Source organism: Rattus rattus, chromosome 17, assembly GCF_011064425.1.
Source record: "Rattus rattus isolate New Zealand chromosome 17, Rrattus_CSIRO_v1, whole genome shotgun sequence".
Classification (NCBI taxonomy): domain Eukaryota; kingdom Metazoa; phylum Chordata; class Mammalia; order Rodentia; family Muridae; genus Rattus; species Rattus rattus.
Window position 1 is genome coordinate 16131829 of NC_046170.1, and position 8119 is coordinate 16139947.

The window sequence follows — 8119 nt, forward strand, 5'->3', positions numbered from 1 at the left end:
TTCTGCTGCTAAGCTATGTCCCAGTCCTCCAGTTCTTTCTTTTCTGCTCCTCTGGTGCTGTGCACTTGCTGAGCTGTTTCATAACATACGTTGACCTCACTAAGATCCTGCAGGTGTCTAGTGCTCCTGGGTCTCCATCTTCTGCCCACACTGATGCCAGGCCCCCCTCCCATAGGTGCCTGCTCTAAACAGCACTGTGGCCCAGGACGTTCTTGAGGATGTCTATGCTTCTGCCTCTCACTCTGCCACAAAAGGCAAAATAGTAGCCTTGCTCAGTTGGTTGCCTGAGATTGATTCAATGGACATTTGTACCAAAGCATCCACAGCCGTCAACAGTACTTTCTATGACCCGTCCCTCACAGGACTGATTCAAATCAAGTAAGGCAGAACCTCATGTTCCACACCAAAAACTGGAGATGAAGGAAGCAAAGGGCCACCTTCTTCCTACTTGTCCGACCCATGGGGGGGAGGAGACACAGAAAAAGGTCCCTAGGGATGCAGTCCAAGGCCAAGAGAGGTGACCTGCCATGGTCCTCATGCCATGATCCCAGCTGTCCTCAGTTTTTTCCTTGAAAGTCAGAGAAATTTCTGTGCCTCCAAGTGACCTGGGCACTCTGCATAAAACAAGTATGAGCTGTTAATCACTTTTGTCTCACCAAGGGAAAAATGAGTACAATTCTTAATTCCTCCCTCATGGCCAGGGATGGTGACATACCAGAGGTAAGCGAGGTCTGCAGAGTCTGCATATTGAGCACCAGTGAGCTACACAGTAAGATCTTGCCTCAGAAATAATGAATGAATGAATGTATGTTTAGCCACCCCCAAGGAAAGACAGTGCTTTTAAGTTTCAGATACCTTACCTTAGTAACAGGGAAGCTGCAGTACTTCATGGAAGACTGGATGTTTCAAAGCCACTGCGATCAACAGGCCTATAATTCTAGTACAAGCGCTCATATAGACTACACTACATAAATAGTAGTAGTAGTAGTAGTAGTAGTAGTAGTAGTAGTAGTAATAATAGTAATAATAATAATAATAATAATAATAATAACAATAATAATAATAAACAGACAAACCAACCAACCTACAAAAAACATAGGATGAGGAGATAGAAAGCTTCTGCTCTTTTCCAAGAGGTGCCTGGGTTGGGTTTTCAGCACCCATGTCAGCTGCCTGAAAACTCCAGGGAATTCCTCCTCCTCCTCTGGTGTGTGCATGCTTTAAGTGTTTGTTTTTTACCTGGGAAGTTTTATTTTCTTTCTTTGGGGGATGGTAGAACCTGGCAGCTAATCTGGCCAGAAACTCACTATGTAGCTCAGGATGGTCTTGAACTTCTGATCCTTCTGCCTCCAGGTCCCCAGCGCTGAGGTTACAGCTGTCCGTTACCCCTTCTGGTTTATGTGGTACTGGAGCTAGAACATAGAGCTTCATGTATGTTACACAAGCATTCTACTAACTGAGCTGTGTTTATTATTCAAATGAAGAAAAAGGTTTCTTATTTGCTACCAGGGCCTTTCTTACATATACCAGACAAATGTCCCACCACTCAGCTACACTCGTGGGTTCTCAAGGGAAGAAATTTTACATTGTTTGTTAATAAGCAGAGCCCATTGTGGGGACTTAAAAACTTAAAAACAACTAAAGCATGTGGTGGTGGTACAATCCTTTAATCCCAGCACTCGAGAGGCAGAGGCAGGTAGATCTCTGAGTTCTAAGCCAGCCTGGTCTACAGAGCAAGTTCCAGAACAGCCATGGCTACACAGTGAAATTTTGATTCAAAAACCAAAAACCAACCATACAACAATGACCATAGCAACAACAAAACAACCCAGAATTGGTAAGTCAGCATGTGTGGTATACGGTGCTTGTATTCAGTAAAAACACAGGGGTTGGGGTTGGGGATTTAGCTCAGTAGTAGAGCGCTTGCCTAGAAAGCGCAAGGCCCTGGGTTCGGTGCCCAGCTCCGAAAAAAAAAGAAAAAAAACCCAAAAACAACAACAACAACAAATAAACACAGGAGATGACTGTCAGCAAATGTAAGGACTTGAGTTTAGATACCCAGTACCCACATAAAAGCCAAGCTAATCACGTCTCTGTCTATAACTCCAGTTTTCAGAGGTGGATGGAGATGAAAACAGCTGTACTGAACTGAGAAACTACAGGTTCAGTGAGAGACCCTGTCTCAAAAGTAAAGTGGAGAGCTATTGAGAAAGACACTTGATGCTGCCATCTGGCCTCAACATGAATATCCGCTAAGACATTCACATATACGCGCACGCACACGCACATGGGAAGGAGGTTTGGGTGGGAGAGCCCCTGCTTCCCCCAGGATTTGAGTGTGCAGACTTTTCTGAAGCTGTGGGTTCCTCATTTTCAGGTTTGACCAACCAGAGATGGAGAAAAACTGCACCTATATTAACCATGTAGAGACATTTCCTGGCCACCTCCCCAAGTAATACAGTAATTTACATATCATTTATATCCTGCTCAGTACTCTTAGTCATTCAGGGATTGAGTTACTCGTAGATGCTGCGCAAACACTCCAGTGTTCTATTCTATGTAAGGCACTTGGGCATCGTGGAGTCTGTTACGAGTAGGAGTCCTGAGTGAGACCAGCTGTACACAGCAGAGGATTAAAGTAGCACTATAATGAGGTTGGTTTCCTGTTCTTAATAGTTTGACCACTGTTCTTATATTCTGTTAGATACTAACACTAGGGGAAGCTAGAGAAGAAAAGATAGGGTTCCTTAAACTATTTCTGAGACTTATCAGTAACCCCCAAATTATTTCAAAATAAAGTTTGGCTTTTTCAACTGTGTGATCCACGCTGGCCTCAAATTGCTTCAGACTCCCAAGCACTGCCAGCACAAGTGACATAACGGTTTTTTAAGTCTAAAAGGACAAGGAGCTTGAGCCTTCTGCAGCTGAGCCATGCCCCCAGCACCCTGTTCACTCCAGCACTGCAAACAAGTGAGCTTGCTGGACTGTCCAGTGAGGGGAGTGATGCATAGCTATTCCCGTGGGGACACTGTGGCTGGGGTACTGTGCTCTCAGGGCTGTCCCGGGAAAGGTAAATTTGGAGCAGTGGCCATGGCTGCCACTTACTAGATGCCAGCAGCATCTTCCCTCATATCCTTCCCCCAGTGTGAAAATAAAAAATGTCTACAAACATTACCAACTATCCCCAAAGGATCTAGCTAGATCCCCCTCCCAGCTGAGCAAGAACCAAGATTCTAAAGGTGGCCTGCTTGTCCCAGGGCTGGATTTACCCCTGCACTTAAAAAAGAAAAAGCTTAGTTTTAAAATAAATGTAATAATTTTATTTTATGCTGGGTGGTGGTGGCTCATGCCTTTAATCCCAGCACTCAGGAGGCAGATGCAGGCAGATCTTTGTGAGTTTGAGGGCCAGCCTGGTTTTCAGAGTGAGTTCCAGGACAGTGAGGACTATACAGAGAAATCCTGTCTCAAAAAAATTACATTTATTTATTTGTATATTAGGGAGGCACATGTGGGAGTCAGTTCTGTTCTTTTACCATGTAGGTTCTGGGATCAAACACAGGTAGAATGGCTTGGAGGCAAGCATCTTGAGTCACTGGATTATCCCAATTAAAGTTTAAAAAAAATATATATGGTGCACATGTATGGAGGGCAGAGGCCTTCTTTGGGTGTTGTGGTGGTTTGAATGAGAATGGCCACCACTGCTCATTTATTTGAATGCTTGGTCCCTAGTTGACAGAACTGTTTTGAGAAGGAGGTGTGTCCTTATTGGGGGTTTCAAAAGCCCACATCAGGCCTAGTCTCTATCTCTCTGTCTCTGTCCCCTCCTCCCTGCCACCTTCCCTAGACCTGCTGCCTATGGATAAGATGTAAGCTCTCGGCTACTGCTCTAATGCCTGACTGTTGCTGTGCTCCCCACCATGATGGCCATGGACTCACTCTGAAACTGTAAGCAAGCCCCTATTACATGCTTCCTAAGCTTTGGTCATGGCGACTTCTCACAGCAATAGAACAGTAAGACGATTCTTTCTCCACTCACCTGAGCTTGCCAAGTAAGCTGGGCTGGACGACAATCAAGTTCCAAGGATCTACCCATCTTTGCTCCTCCACCACAGTGCTGAGATTACAAGCATGTGTCACCACACCTAGCTTTTATACAAACTGTGGGGACCGAACTCATGTCTTCATGGTCACAAGGTTACTTTATTCCTCATTCCCTAAAAAGTGAGTTTTATTGTCTGGCGTAAAATATGTTAATATTTTATATTCTGGCATAAATGTTATAGCACTTAATTATGGCAAATCCATTTTTTAATGTGTGACCAATTATTAACTATAATAGAAGACACGAGAAAGGTACGAACAACTCAAAATCTCCACATCCTAGCCACTCGGGCATCAAGGTCCCACTGGACCTTTGCTAAACCAGCTGATGTGAGGAATGGTGGCCTCTCATGGGAGCAGGAGGAGACAGAGCCTGGGCTCCCTAAACTCACTCAGAATCCAGAGAAAGGAACAGGGGAGGTGTTCAAGTTCGGGGACCTGGGGGGGGGGGCTGGCAATGGGAAAACCACAGTACAACCAAGAAATGGCAGACTCCAAGTCTTTAGTTTTAAGGGAGAAAAATGCATCTTTCTCCCACAACCACATACAATATGCCAAACAAAAAAACTTGGGCACAGAAATGTTACCCATATATACACACACGTGATAACTTAGGACATCAGGGACTGGAAGCTTCCCCTTCCTTATGATAGGATGCAGAGGTGGTAGCTGCTTGCTGGCACTCTGGGCAGGTGGGTCCCATAGACAGTAGTGGATTTTACGGTCAGCAGGTCATGAGATGGCTACCCTTGGAGACACTCTGTCAGTCATAGTTCACATCGGCAGAGAGCTACAGTGACACCCACGAACACACCAGGGTCAGTCAGAAGACCAAAGGGTGCCTTTATCTGGCTTTTATGCTAGGGGTAAATCGCAGTGGTAGAGCACTTGCCTCAGAGCATAAGGCCCTGGCTTCATCTCCAGTACTGAAAAACGTAAAATAAACCAAGGTATGTATATTTGTTGTCACTCATTTACTTAATTGGGAACTGGGGTACAGACTTATCCACAGTTACAGTGAACAGAGACTAAAACCACATTTTTGGGATCTAGATCAGAAACAGTCACATACCAGATGATCTAGTATTAGTCCTCTGCAGGAATGATCTCGGAGGTGGTTACATTTCTGCCCTGAAACCTTAAGTGGGGAAAAAACCTCTTGATCCCCTAGCCTTGAAACCAGAGGCTAGGGGAAATACTAGAAAGTATTTTTTTTTGTTTTTTTAACTATAATCTTTTCCATAATTTCTGTTATTCGTATTAGCTTGTACTAAGGCTTCACTATCTTTGAAGGTGCTTAAGGCTGTTGTATTAGTGCTTTGGTGAGAAGCAGCAATTAAGTGCTATGGAGAGCTGGGTGTGGTGGTGGTATTGTGGTCTCAGCTACTTAGACAGCTAACGTAGGAGAGTCACCTGAGCCCAGGAGGAATTCAGGGTCAGTCTGAGCAAGACAGTTTATGGGAGGGAGTTCATGTATACAGGCCAGAACACAATGCCCTGTGTCCTCCTTCAGGAGCCTTCCACCTTAGTGTGTTTGTGTGTGTGTGTGTGTGTGTGTGTTCACCTGCATCTGTATGCCAGTGCTCTTGCCTGAGCATAAGTGAGTACGTGGAGTCAGAGGTCACTAGTAGGCATCTTCCTTTATCTGTATCTTCTAAAAAAGGTTAATTTTATTTGCATGAGTGTTTTGTTTGCATGTATGTGTTTGCATCTGCCCATTAGAGGCCAGAAGAGGGTGTGGGGCTAAGAGTTACAAAATGGTTGTGAGCTTCCATGTGGATTCTGGGAAATGAACTTGGGTCCTCTGGAAAAGCAGTTATTGATCTTAACCCCTGAGCCATCTCTTCAGTCTTACATCTCATTTTTTGAGATTAAAATCTCTCACTGAACCTGGAGGTCCCTGGTGTGTCTAGATAAGCTGTCTCTACTCCCCGTCACCAGTGCTAGGGTACAGGCACGAACCACCACACCCAGCTTTTATGTGAGTGTTGGAGGAGTCCAAACTCAAGTCCTCTTGTTCATACAGCAAGCACTGTACTCACCCAGCCATCTTCCCTGCCCCACTCCTTGTTTTATGAGGCTCTCTCTCTGACCTGGAGCTTGCCAAGTAGGCTAGACTTGTTTCCCAGCAAGCCACTGGAATTACAAACTAGGGCTAACCATGCCTGGCTTATAAATGTGGTTCTGGTGATTGGGCTCAGGTCCTCTTGCTTATTTGGAGTCACCTCTGCAGCCCCATACTGAGATCCTATTTACAAAACATCAAAACACTAAGGCTTGGTGCTTCAGGCTTATCATCCCTGCACTGGAAAAGCTGAGGCAGGAAGATCACAAGCTCAAAGCCAGCCTGGACTACACGAGGCCTCAGTTAGGATTTCTATTGTGATAGAACCCATAAAACTATGAACAAAAGAAGTCAAGGAAGAAAGGGTTTATTCCACTTATACTTTTACAGGAACCTTAGGAACTCTCATAGGACTGGCTCTGGAGGATGCTGCTTGCTGGCTTAAGCCCCACAGCAAAGTGCTTTCTTATGTAATTTAGGACTACTTGTCTCCAGGCAGCACTGCCCACAACGAGCTGGACCCACCCACATCAACCATTAATCAAGAAAATGTTCTACAGACTTGCCTACAGGCAAATCTCTTGAAGGCATTTTCCCAATCGAGAGTCCCTATTCTCAAACGACTCTAGCTTGTGTCAAACTAACATAAAACTAGTCAGCGCACATGTCAAGAATCCCCTCCTCCATCTCAAAAACACATTTTTTTTTTAAAAAAGGTCAATTTGGGTCAGAGATGTAGTTTCATGGCTTTATCACGCAGGATAAATGTTCCGTGTCCAGTACCTCAAATAAATAAGTAAATACTAAGCAGCCAATTTGAAGCCAGGCAGTGGTGAATCCCATTTTATCTTTAATCCCAGCACTCTGGGGCTGAGGCAGGTGTATCTGTGAGTTTGAGGCCTGAGCTACAGAGCGAGTTCTAGGGCAGCCAGGGCTATACAGAAACCCGGCCTGGAAACAAATGAAGACATAAAGAAAGAAAATAAAGAAAAAGCCAATTTGAATAAACCAAATACCTGAGTTCCGCTGCCTCTTCTTATTCATTTTATCTTTCCCTGAGAAATCTGAAAACAACAAGCAAACTCTACAACTGTTGCCAGCACTGAATGTCCCCATGTGTACTTGGGGAGGGGGGGTTTCCCTCCTTCACTGGGCCCATCTGACAGCCTGATGAGGGGAGTCAGCTGGTCTTCAGCAGGACACTGGGTGGGACGCCAGGTCTTAGCCATCTTGGATCATGGCCAGGTAGACATTCACACCCTTTCCCTGTGTGAAGGAACAATCTTGTCCTCTTCTTCATCCCTGCTTAAGTCTCTGGGTTGGAGACAACTATGTTCCTCCCCCTCCCCCACCCAAAGCTTAATTATCTGGGACATGGGGTACTTGGAAGCTTTTGAGAGGTCTCTGGAGACCCACCAAAGTCACTGAACGCCTTAGGAGGGCTACCCCGGGTTGGAGTGTCTTCCAACCAATGTCTTCAGACTGTGGGTCCCAAGGCAAGCCAGAACCAACCTGGGCCACAGCAGTAACGGAAGTTGCTCTGTCTTTAGTCGGGACGAGGTCAACTTGAATCTGAGGGGGAACAAGTCCCCTAAGTCACTGGTGTGACATTTTGAGAAAATGCCCACATAAGCTGTCACGGGACCGCGTGGCAAACTGGCGGTGGGAGGCAGAAAGGCCTGAGGCCTGACACTGTGGACTCCGTTCCTGGAGACCTGCCCCACAGAGGGACAGCAGGAACGCTCACACCCAATCCACCACAAAGCCTGACAGAACAGGGTGCAGCAGCTAAGAGCCACGGCCCTCAGGACGTCACACTGCCGCGCCCTCACACCTGCAGTCCTCCAACTCTTTCCCGCCCGCGAGGCCTTGCCCTACGCATGCGCAGTATCAACCCCGCGCCGTACGCATGCTCCACCTTCTCTCCGCTCCACTTCATGCTAGGCGCATGCG

The 8119-nt window shown here is 46.0% G+C and overlaps 1 long non-coding RNA gene across 1 annotated transcript; it reads right to left on the bottom strand.

Annotated features, from left to right (window-relative positions):
- Positions 1 to 1078: 1078 nt before the first annotated feature.
- On the bottom strand, positions 1079 to 8076 carry LOC116886107. Its single transcript, XR_004386089.1, has 3 exons — positions 7679 to 8076; positions 7183 to 7230; positions 1079 to 1412 (listed from the first exon to the last, which is right to left on the bottom strand). It is a non-coding gene; the product is annotated as an uncharacterized LOC116886107 (long non-coding RNA).
- Between the last annotated feature and the right edge of the window lie 43 nt (positions 8077 to 8119).